At 41.2% G+C, this 19,400-nt stretch overlaps 1 protein-coding gene and 1 long non-coding RNA gene across 6 annotated transcripts in view; one reads left to right on the top strand and one right to left on the bottom strand.

Moving 5' to 3' along the window:
* Positions 1-19,400, top strand: part of ARAP3 (ArfGAP with RhoGAP domain, ankyrin repeat and PH domain 3) — a 632,921-nt gene that overhangs the window by 450,952 nt on the left and 162,569 nt on the right. The gene's annotated exons all lie outside the window — the stretch shown is intronic.
* Positions 9,371-9,823, bottom strand: LOC138247333 (uncharacterized). The gene is made up of 3 exons (XR_011194449.1): positions 9,773-9,823; positions 9,508-9,570; positions 9,371-9,427 (listed from the first exon to the last, which is right to left on the bottom strand). It is a non-coding gene; the product is annotated as an uncharacterized lncRNA (long non-coding RNA).

Genomic DNA, 19,400 nt, shown 5'->3' with positions numbered 1-19,400 from the left:
AATCATCTCCTCGTCAGGCCTCATACACTGTCTAAGTGGTGTGCATGTGGCAGTGATTGTCAACAGTAGTTAAATTTTAATCCACTGTGTAAAGTTATGTGAAAATGCATATAGAGCACAGTGTTTGGTAGAGGTATTAGGTGGTAATAGATAAAGGGTAAAATACGGTTGTGGTAGAGAGCTGGTAGGTGTTGCACCTGTTCATTCACAAACTGGTCCATTTTGGTTGCAGTCTGGCCAGAAAAAAGAGTTGGGGTAGGGGGTTGAAAGTTATGAGTGAGTATTTACATAGTGTAGATGTTAGCTGAGAAATATTTCTGCAATTCATGTAGTACAGACTGTCCATGGAGTCTCATAGAGTATTATTATAGAATATAATGCTAGATTGTTGGTGAAATGGGATGAAGGGAGAGCGCCCCCTAGCCAAGCGATTCCATCTATGTTCCGTTAGTAACTAACCTGAGGATGGCATGTTGAAGGCCCAGGAAAAGATCTCTGATTAGAGTAGTTTGATGGGTTTTAGGAAGGGTCAGTTAATAGTGCATGCTGGGGAGGATCTGACACCAAGTGGCATCCATGGTCATGGCTTGTAGTGTGACCTAAAAGAAATACTCATGGCTAACAGGGTGTATTACAGGCGAAAATGTGCACAATGGCTATTTGTGAGCTTGAGAATCACAAAGAGGATGAGAGACTATTAGGCCTGAAAAAAAAGAAACATGATTTCTTTGAGATTGCAAGTAAGCAACACAACCTGCAGTAAGTATAGGTAAAATAATGAGTAAATACATGTGTCAGTGCCTCTAGTGGTAAAGGAGTGGGTGATAATCTGGAAAAGGACGGGCAGCATTTACTGGTAAAAGGTGTGTGTGGTGTTCATGCAATCCATGAGGAGCATATCAGAATGCGTAGGTGGTTTTTCAGTCAAAAGCCTCTTGAGGTGTGTTAGCACCCTCTTTTAAACATTCTTGCACTGCAAGAACGAAAGTGATATATCAGGGTTCAATAATGTGTGACTAGGTCGTCGAGAAATATTATATGTAATGTGCATCCAAAAAAAGATGGCACATTTGTAAAACAACACTATGCTGCAGGTGGCTGTGGTAATTGGTCAGTATCTATTGGAAGTCTAGTCGATGTGATATGTTTTGCGTCAAAGGGTTATGCAAAAAAGGCTCTCATTGAAACAAGTAGACAACAGGTAAAATTATTAGTCTAGAGATGTTTTTTGTCCCAAATGCTTGTATGTGATTTGGTGAGTGACAATGGAAGAGATATAATATTGACTGTTGAACATGTGTTTGGAAAAAACATGCAGTAATTGTGACAGGATCCATAAATAATGATCAATTTGAGACACAATAGTTCAAGAACAGTATACATAGAGTGATGGCAACAATAGAATGCAATTGCATAGTTTACTGTAGACACTGGTGCCTTTGAGAGGGTGAGGAATTAAAATACAGATCTGTGTCGCAACCATTTAGTTCCATGAGCATACAACAATAGATCATATTGTAATAATATTTAGCAGGGGATGGGGGTGAAACACGCATTGACTGTACATCACAAATTAGCAACTGAAACAAATGAAAGTTAATAAAGGATCATGAGTTTTTATAGCTTTATCTTTAGCTTTGTGTAAGTTTCACATACATGCCAAAACAATCAAAGATTGTACAAAATATATAGACATTTAGATATACAGAATGCCAAAGTTTTTTTATATCTATATTTAATTCTGGCATTTCAAAAGCTGCTGTATTAATCCTCGTATTTTTGTTGGGCAAAGGAGTCAGACCCACATCAAGGAAATGCATGATCACACTTCAAAATAATTAAGGTGTTGAACATCTGTTTGTTCCAAGGCTCCCCTATTTTCCCTAAGCCTATAATACTGGTTTTGTTTCTCCTTTATATCCACTTCCACCGGCAATTCTTTTTCAACCCTACTGTTGCCTCTCTACCAGCAAACAGGCACAACTGCTAACCAAGAGTTTTGCCACTTCCATCTGGCGATATAAAGATGACTGTCCCTGCTGATGCTTTGTCATTCTTTCGGACTAAACAACTTTTCAATAATGACAGATTTGAACCAATAGGAACTTGTACAAAAACAACCACCTGTCCTACACCGTGGCCTAAGACTTTTTAAATACTTGTTTGTAAGATGTTGCCATGGTTCCTTTATTTATTAAATAAATAGCATCAAATTCTGTTCTTTTGGGAAGGGACGCCCCTTGCGACCTGGATCTTTGAGGCCTCACATGTTTACAGTTCTACTGTAAAGTTCATTGGTGATTCACTTAGTAAGTAACGTCTTGTGTCTTTCTCCCCTTTATTACTGATGAGAGTCTCCTTATCAGAAGGAGACATTTATTTTGCTGCACTAAACAAGAAAAATACCACCTTATTTACTGATTATTAGTCTACTCATAAACGTTCCAATCTGGAAAAGCTGTTACTTATGACCTTGACTCTCATGTTGGTGGTGTGATTGCGTTTCCTGAGGATGATAGGCTTGAAGTCGCCATGTTGACTACATTGTTAATTCAGTGCAATTTATAAGAGCAATTCGTCTCATATGGGTAGTTACAGAGTTTTGAATCCACATTTTGACTGCTTGTCTTTACTGTTGTCTTTTGTTTCCCACTCTACTCCTTTCTGACTGTGATTGCTTCCACCACCACTCTGATACTTTCTCTTTGGTGCTGTTTGCTGCTTTGCCTTGTTCCAAGTTTAAGAGCTCAGTTACTTCTTGACTGGTGGATATCGAAATAGGCTTATCATTGCACTGAAGAAGTAATCTCAAAAGGAACCCCTACCTATTTGGGACTAGCTTCTTTCTCAGAAAGACTTCAGCTATTTTCTTCAATTTCGTTTTAGCTGGTATCAACATAGAAACATCTTGGAAAAGAGAATATTTTTAGTTGATTTTTTTCGAGTGACTTTAATGATGTTCTTTAACAAATGATTCAGAGTCAGTACATCTGGTGTCAGATGGCCTGGTGCCACTTACTTATTTCATTGGTGGGATTCCAGTTGAGGTTTCAAGTTTTGGTTAGGAAGTGGTGATTAACTCTGTTGAAGCTTCTCTTTAGATGCCAAAACTATGTACATATTTCATGGGTGCAAGTTCAGTGGAGCTTTCGGCTTTGTGTTGAGAGGTAGTAATACCCTGGTGTTGGACAGTTCCATGTATTAGCTTTAACTTGAGGTTCTTGAGACTTTTAATGTGGAACTGAATTTCCAGGATCCTTAGGACCTCTAGTAAAGGCCTGAATTATGAGCTGTAAATTTGTAATTCAATTTGATGCAAAAGATGCTAAGCTACTAACATCATATGGAAATTTTGTTACGAACAAGTCCAGTGCAGCAATTAGATCAGAGATGGGGAGGCTTATTTACCATAACCTCTGGTAGAGGTTTAAATGTTATGGAGCTGTGATTAAATCTGAAGCAGTTGGAATTCAGCCACCAAGCCCGTATATGCCTTTTATAGAGCCAGCCCAATAATCTGACTATTTCAAAGAACAGGCCGAATGTAGTGCAGTCTTAATGATATTAATCTAGAAAACATGGTAGAGGCATATGGGATCAAACAGAAGTTGCAAAGGGCACCACAGAAGTAGGTGAAACCCAGAAGCAGTCATGGTGCTACTCAAAGAGTTTTAAACAAGATGCCACCCCATAGGGCCTATGGGTCAATCCCCCCACTTAATCACTACAGAAAACCAGGGACCGTCCACCTATATTTTTTTAAACAAAAAACAATAAACAGAAAAGGCATACATCCAACCAGTACATAAACCAGTCCTAAATTATGAAATATTTTATCTAATTCACAAACAATAAGGAAATAGAAAATCAGATTTTTAATTTTAATGAGCACGTTGGAGCTTTTCAAAAAGAACTTTTATTTCTTAAAGATGTAGTGATATTCTAGACTCTAGCAAATAACTATGCAAATGCATGCTGTTTTTATCTGTGCATACCAGTGTTTCAAGTGAGGCAACCAGTTGTCCCTACTAGATTCTGTGTTTTGCATTTAAGCTGCTATATCAATTCAAGATAATGATACCAACTTATTTGTTAGCCTACAATTTCAAATACTTTCACCTTTACAGAGTGTTTTAAAATGTCAATATTGTGTTTTTTGTACGCATACTTTATTAATCTGCTAATTTTATTTAATATTATTAACAGTCATGGACCCCTTGGGTAGGTGTCACAGACCCATAGGAGACCAGGGGCCACAAGTTAAGAACCTCTGAGCTAATGTATAGTCCTAGGAGTACTAGAATAGGCACTGCAGTGGTAGGTTTATGAGGGCAACTCTAAAGCAGCTAGGGCATCCCAGTGATATTGAAAAGAGCCACAGTTGAGAGTCTTCAGAGCCATACCAGAGGGGGCTAGGATTGTTAAAGTAGACTTTGGAGGAAGCTGGCCTGGTGTGTGGTGGACACCTATGGTTTTGTCACCTTATTCCAGGTATCCCCTATTAGTGAAGTGTAGGCAGTGTCTAGGAAGCCATGGTTCTCTAGAGGTAGCTGTGGATGAGCAGCCAAGACTTATCTAGGAGACATGCAAAGCTTATGCAATACCACTATAGTCACACAGCAACTTATCACACATGAAAGAACCACACAGTGTTAAAAGAATGAAGGTACTTTATTATAGCAACACAACACTAGAATACTTATAGGTAGCTCCCCCCCGACTGGAGGTAAGTACACACTAATTATATACACAATAGCAATCAGAAATTAGCACAGAAACAACAAGCATTGGCAATAGTCAGTGAAAATAGTGAGGGCCATAGGGGAGGGCCAACCCATATAGAGGAAAGTGGAAGGTGAGATGCAGTCCCCCACCCAAGGATGTGGAGTTGTTAGAGGGGAGCTGGAAGAACTAGGGACCCCAAGAGGCGAGTACCTGAGTGACCCCCAGCAACCAGGAAAGCAGAGGTAAGTTCCCTGATTTTCCCAAGGACTAACAGGAGGACTTAGAAAAGGGATTGTGCCTGACCCGGACCAGACTGCAAAAAAACAAAAGTGGATTCTGGCAGAAGAGGACCTGCAAGAGAAGAGAACTGAGTCCAGTTTGTGATGGAGTGTCCGGTCAAGGCAGGAGCCACTACCTACCCTTCTGTGGATGCAGAACCAATTTGATGGGGGCAGAAGAAGACCAGCTGTGCAGCGCAGTAGCTTAAGAGGAGTCCTTGGAGTGGTGCAGATGGTGTCCCACGTTGGTTGTCGGGTCGCAGATGGTCAGTGGTGCTGGAGAAGCACAAACAAACCTTGACAAATGCAAGAGGAACAAAAGAAGAGTTGCAAGGCTGAAGAGGACCAGCAAGGCCCAGGGAACGTGACCCTCAGAAGGGAGTCCGGGTTGAACCTCAGCAGTCAGGAGAGCCAACAGAAGCAGTCAAATCCCTCACAGGCAACCAATCGGTAGCAGGCACAGTAAGTTGCAGTGAGGCCTAGTCAGCATACCTGAAGAGGAGTCCCACATCGTTGGAGCAGCAGAGAAGAGACTGTGTTTGGCAATAAGAAGTGCTGGGGGCTGGGGCTACTGGGAGCCTGAAGATCCCTTGGAGCAGGAAACAAAAAGCCTTAGTAGCTGCAAGAGTCACATTGCACAGGGGTACTGTCATGCAAGGAAAGGCAATGGCTTACCATCTCCCAAGTTGGACAGCTGGCAGAGAGGACCAAGGGGACCACACCAGACCACCACCTGTGATGCAGGATTCACACAGTCCCAGAGGAGGGCAGATCCTCGCAGTCGGACGTCGTTGCAGTTGGTGCCTGCAGATGAGGGGAGTGACTCCTTCACTCCAAGGGAGATTTCTTCTTGCTTGTTGGTGCAGTCTAAAGTCTTGTCGACCCCAGAGGATGCACAGCTGGGGAAATGTTGCAGTTGCTTGAAGGAGCCAGACAAACAATGTTGCAAAGTGAAGTCATTGCCAGGTTGCAGCTTTGTCGGTTCCTGAAGAGTCCAGTTGCAGTTCCAGTGGCCGGAAAATGAAATAAACGGTGTAGAGGAGTCCTGGTGGAATATCGCATGTCGAATCTTGGGACCCACCCTCAAGGGAGCTCCTAAATAGTCCTAAAAGAGGGTATGGTCACCTAGTAAGGTGAGCACCAATCAGGAGGGGTGTGACTTCACCTGCCTGACCCGGCCACTCAGATGCTCCCAGGGGCCTTTGCACATCTTGGTTTCAACATGGCAGAATCAAGTGGCCAACTGGAGGAGCTCTGGGCACCACTCCTGGAATTGTGATAGACAGGGGAGTGTTCACTCCCCTTTACTTTGCCCAGTTTCATGCCAGAGCAGGGACTGAGGGTCCCTAGACCTGTGCCAGCCAGTTTATGCAAGGAAGGCACCAAATGTGCCCTACCCCTCCCAAGCCTTGGTTACACCTATTTCCAAGGGATAGGGTGTTGCCTTCCTCTCCCACAGGAAATCCTTTGTTCTGCCTTACCCTGCCTGAGCTGCTCAAGCAGCAGGAGGGCAGAAACCTGTCTGAGGGGTGACAGCAGCACGGGCTGCCTGGAAAACCCCAGAAGACTGGTAGGAGGAATACTGGGGGTCGTCTGAGGAGCCCCCAGAGTGCATGGAATCATCCAACCAACACTGGCAGCCAATGTTCCCTCTAATTTTTTTCCACTGTGTGCGGCAGTGTGCGGTCTCTGTGCGCTGCAGCCAAGGATACGTGCGCCAAGAAATTGACCATTCACGTGCGCGCAGCGCATAACTAGCCAAGATCTTTGGCATTAGCCTCTCCATACCACTAAAGCAAAAAAGGGATATCATTGCTCCATGCAATAGGACATCAAGGCAGTTTTGTGACCTGGTTGCACACCCCAAGGACATGACCTGTTAAGTGCCACCTACACCCCAGTTAGAGAAAACAGAAATCATGAGGTTGAACCATTATGAAACTTTAATGAATACTCTCAGAGTGCTGCAGAGGACCCCGCACATCAAATACAGCCAGTTGTACAATTGGTTAACATTTACAGTTTGATGAACACACTGCTTATGAATGCCATGATGCCCCTGCCAAGATACAGGCTGAGAAATGTTCCTACCCCACCCACACACGGACTGTAGGAGAAGCCGCATCAGAGTTTAGACAAGTCAGGTGTCAACGTTAGATGTGAAATGTTTTTCTCGCCGGTCCTTGCCATTTTTCCAGTGCTGATAAACTCGGTCTAAATCAACTTTCCCATTTGAGAGGTAAGCCTTTGTCCTCATCAGCATATCTAGGTGACTCTCCTCTAGTCTGTTTCTTAATTTGGACTTGATTGAGTTCATGAGGCTGAATCCTCGTTCGCAGTCTGCACTTGAAGCCTGGAAAGTTGCACAGATATCAACAAGCTGAGATACAACACTATACTGTGCAGCATTCCGCAGAGTGAAATTCACCATGTCTTGAAAAGTCCTAAACAATCTGTTTTTTATATGCGCTGCCACCACATATTTATAATCTCTGTACTGCCGAACAACATCACCAGGGGTGTCACAATCACCCAGGACCAAGACGTTCTTATACTTCTCAACAAGTCTTTGTACATTCTCAGTCCCAAAATCAAACTGTGATTGTGTTGTTACTGTATGGAAATCAAAGCTTGTCCATTCCTTCAATTCATCTTCTGGGAACCTTCTTTCCATGTGCTCACAAAGAAGTTTAATGAAAGATAACATCGGCTCACTATCATACTCTCGGTCCTCTCTGCACAAAGCCATCAGATCTCTTACTGTGTCGCTCCAAAAGACAGTGTTGCCCAAGTACTGTTCCTTCATTTGGGTAATTTTTGCTCTTGCATACTGTACAGCTTCAACTGTGGTCAAAGAGCTTTTCTGAAACAACTTGCACAAAGATGCAAGTTCACCCAGAATGTCCTTTAGTGCTGCAAAGGAAATATGGTAGTTTGAATCCGATAGTTTTTTGTAGCAATATCTAGCAATTGGGTCATTCTCCTCAACTCTTTCATGATCAAAGTATTTGAGAGCAACCTCATAATTACGCAAGAGTGCACCAACAGCAAAATGCCTTGAAAGCCACCGCACCTCATTGAGTGGCCGAAAGGAGACCGCTTCACATTCAGTGACCAAAGCAATTTCGTCCAGCTTGGACTTTCTCAAAGGTGAGCGGGAGAACACAGTGTAGACAGTCCTCAGTAATGTTTCCATTTCCCTGATCATCGGCACTTTTTTCCAGGCATCATTAACTTCCAAATCTTCTCGTTGCGCAACACAGTGCTGCTCAACTCGATGAGGAATGGATTGTTTGAGGCGGGTAGCAACACCATTGTTCTTTCCCATCATCACTGATGGACCATCTGATGTAAACATGACCATTTTCATAAGGTCCAGCTTATTGGCAGTGTAGAACTCTTTTACAGCTGTAGTGATAGCCTCCGCATTGCATGCACTCAGAGTTACAATTCCCCCAAACACTGTTTTGTGCTCTGTTGGTGTTACAGATCGGAACTTGAAGTAGAGGATGAGCATTTTTGTAACTGAAATATCTGTGCTCTCATCAATTATCGATGTGTGATACCGAGAACTGCGAAGTTCTGCCATGAGGTCAGAGCGTATTACGCTGTTGATGGCCTCCAAAAACTCAAAGGCATAGTTCTTGCTCCTCCAGCTGTCTGGTATCTTCACATACAATGCGACGTGGTCATGGATGTCTTGAACAGATAACATTGATGTGTTCATTTTGACTGCTAGCAACACATTGTTGATGAGAATCTTTATCTCTTCAGGCAGGGATCTTTGCCGTTCAACTACTTCTAGTCTGTTTGCTTTGTCACTGGCAGTTTCCGTTAGCATGGTGCGCACTCCAGAACCCAGCCTGGCAGCAGCACTTTTATTTCTCAGTGTCACCAAAGCAGATTCATGAACTCTGCTACATAAATGGCGTTTCAAGTAGTCCAGCTTCCAGCCATCACTCCATTTCTTCCCAGTAGAAAAGTCCCCTGCGATCTTTGCTTCTGCACATACTTTGCAAATCAGGCCTACTTCTGGATTGTATAGAAATAGCTCTCCCAGTTGTACGCAAACCTTGCTCCTGGACTTCTGTGTCTCAGTCTCCCCAATTTCTTTCAGCCATTCTTCTTTGAACACAAGACAGCATTTCTTCCTTTGTGGTGAAGCACTGCTCTCTGATGAAGTCACAGCTTTGCGCTTGAACATTTTGGTGGCAATCAGTCTGAGCCTACTGTGCCGCAAATCCTGCAAAAAAAAAAAGGACATTAATTAAAGTGAGGAACATTATTTAAAGTTGTTTTTTATGCTATTGAATGAAATCTACCAGACAAGACTGAGCTATCTCTTGGAAAATGTAGCAAGCAATTACCTGGGCCTTTCTGTTTGATCTCACACCTGCCTGTCGATGTAACACTGTCTAAGATGTCTGCAATAGAAGAAAAAACATGGTTACAGCACATGCTTGTGTTCAAGATGTACTGCAAGGGAAAACTACTAAATATTTACCTGGTCTTTCTGCTTGTAGTCACGTCTGCCTTTTCTAACCAATGTTAGAACTGTCTAAGAAGCCTGCAAAAGAACAAAAAAAAGGGTTTAAGAATGTTTTCATTTTATAATGTACTAGGTGCATCACAAGTGAAATCTACCAAATAATGACCAGTACTGTCTGAAATGCCTGCAGCAAAAGAAAAGATGGTTAACAGTTGGTTACATCATGTTGTCATATTATAATGTGCCAGGTGACCCAGATGGGTACCTACCAAATAATTACCTGGTCCTTATGCTTCTACACATGTCGGTCCATTCAAATCTTTAACTTGCTCGGTCAGACAAACCTGTAATAGAAGCAAAGGTGTGGATCATGAACGGGATTTATGTAGAGACCCTTAATCCCACCTGGAACGTCTACAGATTTACCTGGTCTTCCTTGGTACTCACGCCTGCCTGTTCAAATGCAAATGGTGACTGGCTATAATTGGAAAGAAGATATTTAGCTTAGGCTATAGGAGTTACAAAAACATTATGCATGACAGTTCCAGAGAAACTGAGTAGTTACCTGGGCTTTCAGTTTAGATGAACTCTGGTTCCATATTATCATCTGTTTGGAAACCTACATCATGCGTTACCCCTTCGATGATGTGGGCTTTACAGGCCTCAAGTTATCTGCTCAGCCACTCGCTATGACTAATCAGATTTATAAGGGTGAGATATTTTTAGGCCTACTGGCTCGTTCTGGCAAGCGGACAAAAAAAAGTGTTCTGTCCATTCAGACGGTGAATGAGCAATGAAGGTGCCTTTACGTCTTGATGTTGTCTTGTCACATTTGCTGTGCATGATGCAGGGAGCGACGTTGCAAGAACGTTGCAACGTGCGCGCTTGCCAAAGGGGCCTGCGCGATGGGGGAAGTAAAGGTGCGCGTGCCCCTTACAGGGAACATTGCCCGCGGCCTTTAAACACTGTTTTCATTGACTTCAATCCAGATTCAAATATGAGCATTTTCTGCAATAGGAGAGCACGACTATCGCTCTAAAAGGCTCATTTGCGCTGAGAAAGTGATAATGCATATAAACAACTATGAAGTATGACAATGATGGAAAAGTTGATAACAGCACATTTTCTACTGTTCTGAAGCATTTCCTAGCTCACTAACCATTAATTTTCAACATAAATATCACTTGCTCGCTTGTATGCTAAAGTACGCCAAATGATGTTTAAAACACTCCCGCTGCCTTTAAACGCTGTTTTCATTGACTTCAATACAGATTCAAATATGAGCATTTTCTGCAATAGGAGAGCACGACTATCGCTCTAAAAGGCTTATTTGCGCTGAGAAAGTGATAATGCATATAAACAACTATGAAGTATGACAATGATGGAAAAGTTGATAACAGCACATTTTCTACTGTTCTGAAGCATTTCCTAGCTCACTAACCATTAATTTTCAACATAAATATCACTTGCTTGCTTATATGCTAAAGTACGCCAAATGTTTAAAACACTCCCCGCGGCCTTTAAACGCTGTTTTCATTGATTTCAATTCAGATTCAAATATGAGCATTTTCTGCAATAGGAGAGCAAGACTATCGCTCTAAAAGGCTTATTTGCGCTGAGAAAGTGATAATGCATATAAACAACTATGAAGTATAACAATGATGGAAAAGTTGATAACAGCACATTTTCTACTGTTCTGAAGCATTTCCTAGCTCACTAACCATTCATTTTCAACATAAATATCACTTGCTCGCTTGTATGCTAAAGTACGCCAAATGTTTAAAACATTCCCTGCGGCCTTTAAACGCTGTTTTCATTGACTTCGATCCAGATTCAAATATGAGCATTTTCTGCAATAGGAGAGCACGACTATCGCTCTAAAAGGCTTATTTGCGCTGAGAAAATGATAATGCATATAAACAACTATGAAGTATGACAATGATGGAAAAGTTGATACCAGCACATTTTCTACTGTTCTGAAGCATTTCCTAGCTCACTAACCATTCATTTTCAACATAAATATCACCTGCTCGCATGTATGCTAAAGTACGCCAAATGATGTTTAAAACACTCCCCGCGGCCTTTAAATGCTGTTTTCATTGACTTCAATACAGATTAAAATATGAGCATTTTCTGCAATAGGAGAGCACGACTATCGCTCTAAAATGCTTATTTGCTCTGAGAAAGTGATAATGCATATAAACAACTATGAAGTATGACAATGATGGAAAAGTTGATAACAGCACATTTTCTACTGTTCTGAAGCATTTCCTAGCTCACTAACCATTCATTTTCAACATAAATATTACTTGCTCGCTTGTATGCTAAAGTACGCCAAATGTTTAAAACATTCCCTGCGGCCTTTAAACGCTGTTTTCATTGACTTCGATCCAGATTCAAATATGAGCATTTTCTGCAATAGGAGAGCACGACTATCGCTCTAAAAGGCTTATTTGCGCTGAGAAAGTGATAATGCATATAAACAACTGTGAAGTATGACAATGATGGAAAAGTTGATACCAGCACATTTTCTACTGTTCTGAAGCATTTCCTAGCTCACTAACCATTCATTTTCAACATAAATATCACATGCTTGCGTGTATGCTAAAGTACGCCAAATGATGTTTAAAACACTCTCCGCAGCCTTTAAATGCTGTTTTCATTGACTTCAATACAGATTAAAATATGAGCATTTTCTGCAATAGGAGAGCACGACTATCGCTCTAAAAGGCTTATTTGCGCTGAGAAAGTGATAATGCATATATACAACTATGAAGTATGACAATGATGGAAAAGTTGATAACAGCACATTTTCTACTGTTCTGAAGCATTTCCTAGCTCACTAACCATTCATTTTCAACATAAATATTACTTGCTCGCTTGTATGCTAAAGTACGCCAAATGTTTAAAACATTCCCTGCGGCCTTTAAACGCTGTTTTCATTGACTTCGATCCAGATTCAAATATGAGCATTTTCTGCAATAGGAGAGCACGACTATCGCTCTAAAAGGCTTATTTGCGCTGAGAAAGTGATAATGCATATAAACAACTGTGAAGTATGACAATGATGGAAAAGTTGATACCAGCACATTTTCTACTGTTCTGAAGCATTTCCTAGCTCACTAACCATTCATTTTCAACATAAATATCACATGCTTGCGTGTATGCTAAAGTACGCCAAATGATGTTTAAAACACTCTCCGCAGCCTTTAAATGCTGTTTTCATTGACTTCAATACAGATTAAAATATGAGCATTTTCTGCAATAGGAGAGCACGACTATCGCTCTAAAAGGCTTATTTGCGCTGAGAAAGTGATAATGCATATATACAACTATGAAGTATGACAATGATGGAAAAGTTGATAACAGCACATTTTCAACTGTTCTGAAGCATTTCCTAGCTCACTAACCATTAATTATCAACATAAATATCACTTACTTGCTTGTATGCTAAAGTACGCCAAATGTTTAAAACACTCCCCGCGGCCTTTAAACGCTGTTTTCATTGACTTCAATTCAGATTCAAATATGAGCATTTTCTGCAATAGGAGAGCACGACTATCGCTCTAAAAGGCTTATTTGCGTTGAGAAAGTGATAATGCATATAAACAACTATGAAGTATGACAATGATGGAAAAGTTGATAACAGCACATTATCTACTGTTCTGAAGCATTTCCTAGCTCACTAACCATTCATTTTCAACATAAATATCACTTGCTCGCTTGTATGCTAAAGTACGCCAAATGTTTAAAACATTCCCTGCGGCCTTTAAACGCTGTTTTCATTGACTTCGATCCAGATTCAAATATGAGCATTTTCTGCAATAGGAGAGTACGACTATCGCTTTAAAAGGCTTATTTGCGCTGAGAAAGTGATAATGCATATAAACAACTATGAAGTATGACAATGATAGAAAAGTTGATACTAGCACATTTTCTACTGTTCTGAAGCATTTCCTAGCTCACTAACCATTCATTTTCAACATAAATATCACTTGCTCGTGTGTATGCTAAAGTACGCCAAATGATGTTTAAAACACTCCCGCGGCCTTTAAATGCTGTTTCATTGACTTCAATACAGATTAAAATATGAGCATTTTCTGCAATAGGAGAGCACGACTATCGCTCTAAAAGGATTATTTGCGCTGAGAAAGTGATAATGCATATAAACAACTATGAAGTATGACAATGATTGAAAAGTTGATAACTGCACATTTTCTACTGTTCTGGAGCATTTCCTAGCTCACTAACCATTAATTTTCAACATAAATATCACTTGCTTGCTTGTATGCTAAAGTACGCCAAATGTTTAAAACACTCCCCGCAGCCTTTAAACGCTGTTTTCATTGACTTCAATACAGATTAAAATATGAGCATTTTCTGCAATAGGAGAGCACGACTATCGCTCTAAAAGGCTTATTTGCTCCGAGAAAGTGATAATGCATATAAACAACTATGAAGTATGACAATGATGGAAAAGTTGATAACAGCACATTTTCTACTGTTCTGAAGCATTTCCTAGCTCACTAACCATTAATTGTCAACATAAATATCACTTGCTCGCTTGTATGCTAAAGTACGCCAAATGTTTAAAACATTCCCTGCAGCCTTTAAACGCTGTTTTCATTGACTTCGATCCAGATTCAAATATGAGCATTTTCTGCAATAGGAGAGCACGACTATCGCTCTAAAAGGCTTATTTGCGCTGAGAAAGTGATAATGCATATAAACAACTATGAAGTATGACAATGATGGAAAAGTTGATACCAGCACATTTTCTACTGTTCTGAAGCATTTCCTAGCTCACTAACCATTCATTTTCAACATAAATATCACTTGCTCGCGTGTATGCTAAAGTACGCCAAATGATGTTTAAAACACTCCCCGCGGCCTTTAAATGCTGTTTCATTGACTTCAATACAGATTAAAATATGAGCATTTTCTGCAATAGGAGAGCACGACTATCGCTCTAAAAGGATTATTTGCGCTGAGAAAGTGATAATGCATATAAACAACTATGAAGTATGACAATGATTGAAAAGTTGATAACTGCACATTTTCTACTGTTCTGGAGCATTTCCTAGCTCACTAACCATTAATTTTCAACATAAATATCACTTGCTTGCTTGTATGCTAAAGTACGCCAAATGTTTAAAACACTTCCCGCAGCCTTTAAACGCTGTTTTCATTGACTTCAATTCAGATTCAAATATGAGCATTTTCTGCAATAGGAGAGCACGACTATCGCTCTAAAAGGCTTATTTGCGTTGAGAAAGTGATAATACATATAAACAACTATGAAGTATGACAATGATGGAAAAGTTGATAACAGCACATTTTCTACTGTTCTGAAGCATTTCCTAGCTCACTAACCATTCATTGTCAACATAAATATCACTTGCTCGCTTGTATGCTGAACTACGCCAAATGTTTAAAACACTCCGCGGCCTTTAAACGCTGTTTTAATTGACTTCAATCCAGATTCAAATATGAGCATTTTCTGCAATAGGAGAGCACGACTATCGCTCTAAAAGGCTTATTTGCGCTGAGAAAGTGATAATGCATATAAATAACTATGAAGTATGACAATGATGGAAAAGTTGATAACAGCACATTTTCTACTGTTCTGAAGCATTTCCTAGCTCACTAACCATTCATTTTCAACATAAATATCACTTGCTCGCTTGTATGCTAAAGTACGCCAAATGTTTAAAACATTCCCTGCGGCCTTTAAACGCTGTTTTCATTGACTTCGATCCAGATTCAAATATGAGCATTTTCTGCAATAGGAGAGCACGACTATCGCTCTAAAAGGCTTATTTGCACTGAGAAAGTGATAATGCATATAAACAACTATGAAGTATGACAATGATGGAAAAGTTGATACCAGCACATTTTCTACTGTTCTGAAGCATTTCCTAGCTCACTAACCATTCATTTTCAACATAAATATCACTCGCTCGCGTGTATGCTAAAGTACGCCAAATGATGTTTAAAACAATCCCCGCGGCCTTTAAATGCTGTTTTCATTGACTTCAATACAGATTAAAATATGAGCATTTTCTGCAATAGGAGAGCACGACTATCGCTCTAAAAGGCTTATTTGCTCTGAGAAAGTGATAATGCATATAAACAACTATGAAGTATGACAATGATGGAAAATTTGATAACAGCACATTTTCTACTGTTCTGAAGCATTTCCTAGCTCACTAACCATTCATTTTCAACATAAATATCACTTGCTCGCTTGTATGCTAAAGTACGCCAAATGTTTAAAACACTCCCCGCGGCCTTTAAACGCTGTTTTCATTGACTTCAATCCAGATTCAAATATGAGCATTTTCTGCAATAGGAGAGCACGACTATCGCTCTAAAAGGCTTATTTGCGCTGAGAAAGTGATAATGCATATAAACAACTATGAAGTATGACAATGATGGAAAAGTTGATAACAACACATTTTCTACTGTTCTGAAGCATTTCCTAGCTCACTAACCATTCATTTTCAGCATAAATATCACTTGCTCGCTTGTATGCTAAAGTACGCCAAATGATGTTTATAACACTCCCTGCGGCCTTTAAACGCTGTTTTCATTGACTTCAATCCAGATTCAGATATGAGCATTTTCTGCAATAGGAGAGCACGACTATCGCTCTAAAAGTCTTATTTGAGCTGAGAAAGTGATAATACCTTACCTGCAAACCTGCATCCTGAAGATGTCCTTCCTGCTCATCGGCGGCAGAGTGACCCTGTCGTCGCGCTGTGTCTGTTTTGTAGACGCATCGCTGATGTCCTCTCGGCCATACGATGCAAGGAGCGACGTTGCAAGAACATGTGTGCTTGCCAAAGGGGCCTGCGCGATGGGGGAAGGAAAGGTGCGTGCGCGCTCGCGCGCGCGCCTTACAAGGAACATTGTTGGCAGCAGTATTGGGGTATGATTCTGACATGTTTGATACCAAGCTTGCCCAGGTTCAGAGTTACCATTATTTAGCTGGACACAGATAGAGTGACCTGTGTTCGGTACACAAGTAAAATGGGTTCCTCGCACTTGGGAAGTCGAATGTGCAATGGAACTGGAGTTCGTAGAGGCACCTCTGCTCATGCAGAGGTGCCGTCACACACAGGGACCTGCACCCTGCCCTCTGGGCTCGGAGGGCCTACCATAGGGGTTACTTACAGTGGCCTGGTGCAATGACCTGTGGTGAAAGGGTGCATGCACCTTTTCACGCAGGCTGCAATGGCAGGCCTGCGGACACATTTTGCATGGGCTCCCATGGGTTACATAATACATGCTGCAGCCCGTGGGGAACCCCTGGTGCCCCAATGCCCTGGGTACCTCAGTATCCTATATTAGGGACTTATAAGGGGGCACATGTATGCCAATTTTTGGTTGTGCAAAGACCTAGGCAACCAAATTTAAAGGGAGAGAACACACACACTGGGGTCCTGGTTAGCAGGATCCCAGTGAAAACAGCCTAAGCACACTGATAGCAGGCAAAAAGTGGTTGTAACCATGCCAAAAAGAGTGACTTTCTGTCAGACTTCAAATCAGTGGACAACCGAGGAGGTAAGGACCCAGTGGTTATAGAAAGACCACTCATGCATAGTGGTAATGCCCTGCTCTGTGGTCTTTGAGACTACACTGGCACTCCCTAATGGCATTCTACACGCTGCAGCAGGTGTCTTCTAGGGCCTGAAATATGATCACATCACCCCAATACTGATGGAACTCCAATGGCTCCCCTTGCTGGACTGCACCATCTTCAAAGGTGACTGCATCATTTACAAAGTCATCGCAATCAGCATTCCTGCTTCTCTTGCAGACAAGCACACCATCTCCGGTGGTTCTCGGCACACCTGCAGCCAGAACACCATCAGACTTCCGACTAAAAAGTGTAAAAAAGAAAAGAAACACGGAGGCAGGCCTTTTCCATCTTTGCACTGAGGCTCTGGTTTAACATCCATGTTTATATCAGGACCTCCCCAATGCTGCTGCTCCAGTTCAAGAAATAGTTGAAGACTCACCTCTTTAAAGAACACTTGATCATAGTGCATTACCTGTTCATAGCCTATGGTGACTTTGCTACCTCTCATTGATTTTATGTTTGCTTTTGACCCTGTACAGTGCCCTGTACCTTTAGGCTAGGTTTGTACTACAGAAATACCAAATACTTGGAATTTATACATACTCCACAGGCCTCGAAAAATCATCAAAATATTACTGTAGACCTCCAGGTCAAGTAGCTTGAATAATCTACACGACCTGACTGTAATGTACTCGACCTGGAAACGGGTCTCAAATTGTGTGATCCTAGGCAAATATTGTATTTTACAGTCGCCTTTGTCTTCATTCTCATATAGGAGTGCACCTTCAACTATGTGAGTTCAGCATTTACGCTGTAAAAAATACTCCTGTTTGATTAAATACACTAGACATTTGCTCCATGTATAATAAATCTAGCCCACATATAGGGTACACATGATTCATGCATGGCTTGCCTCTTAGTTGAATAATAATTGCCATCAGGGCAGGAGTGTTTCTCAGTTTATGTTTAAACACTCACTTTTGAAAAATATATTACTAAAGCATGATGTGGTAGCGCACTGTCATTTACAGACAGTACATTTCCAAGAAATGTCCACAAACCTTCCCACTAACTTGCAGCTTTACTGATATAACTATATAGTGTATTAACAATGATCTGTGAAAACTGGGTTTCAGAAAACATTTATCATTTGCACATCACCAATTAAGGTCTTCTGACCTATTTCCATTTTATTAAAATATTTATTTCATCACACAGAAGTAGAAAAAATCGTCTTTCACAGCTACGTGATAGGACAAACCTGATACCAAAAGTCTTTCATTTCACATAGGTCAGACAGGTCACCTTACAAAAGCCTGGAACCCTGCAGTCACAAGGAAAAGTAATTGCATTGCAAGAAGACAAACTGACTTATGACCTCTTTCTCTGAACCCAGAGCAAATGTGACAAGAATAAGATTTAAAGGCATCTAAATTGCTAATTCAGTGTTTGACTGAACAGAACACCTGTTCTTGGTCCACTCACCAGAAGGGTTGAGTGGAATCTAAAAATAGCTCGATCTCATAAAATAAAATTTGCCAATGCGAGTGGTCGAATAGATTTTTCCAGCCCTGCTCCAGGGTAGAGGATCTATAGGGTTAGACACATGTATTATTTAGAAGCAGGCACCACGAAGTGGGTTTTTTGGGTCCAAAAAAAGAGCAGCTATAAGCAACCTAATGATTATCGAAAATGTCCTCACAGATGTGGATCAGTGGGTCAACCCGGATGCAGCTTCCATGTGAACCTAAAAGTATTAAAATAGACACCATATTAGAATATTACTTAGGTAGGTCACTATTTGCTATGCCTCGGGGATCAGGATAAACAGCAGACCACAATCTGTATGTTCATATTTCCAAAAGTAAACAGTTTTTTAAAGAAGCACACATTCCCTAAAGGACACTGTGCTATGCTAAAAATAAAAGTTTCTCATTTGGGAATATATCAGGAGGAGCAGGCAGTGATGCACTCCTTGCTCCCTGCAACAATGCTGACAGCATTCACAAAGGGGAAAGTGTACCAATGAGTCACCTCTCCCTTTGCAAAACAGTTACATCTCCTGTGCTGTGCATAGTATGCTTAATCAGTGTGTGAGACCAGATAACAATGTCATATGTGGTTCTTCATCCTTCAGGACAGACTTTAACTTCCACACTCCCTCCACACCATGTCCACTCATTGACTGAATGAATGCCCTTCTACTGATGCCCTCAGTGCCACGCCAAGTAAGCACCCACTGATCTCCATCAGGTGTGTTAATTGTGCCTCTCTATGGATCATCAGGAAGCCACCAGTGAGGCCTGCAAGTCCTTTTGCTCCT

Source organism: Pleurodeles waltl, chromosome 7 (genome assembly GCF_031143425.1).
Source record: "Pleurodeles waltl isolate 20211129_DDA chromosome 7, aPleWal1.hap1.20221129, whole genome shotgun sequence".
Classification (NCBI taxonomy): Eukaryota; Metazoa; Chordata; class Amphibia; order Caudata; family Salamandridae; genus Pleurodeles; species Pleurodeles waltl.
The sequence above is the reverse complement of the archived record's forward strand: the minus strand, read 5'-3'. Positions and strand labels throughout refer to the sequence as shown.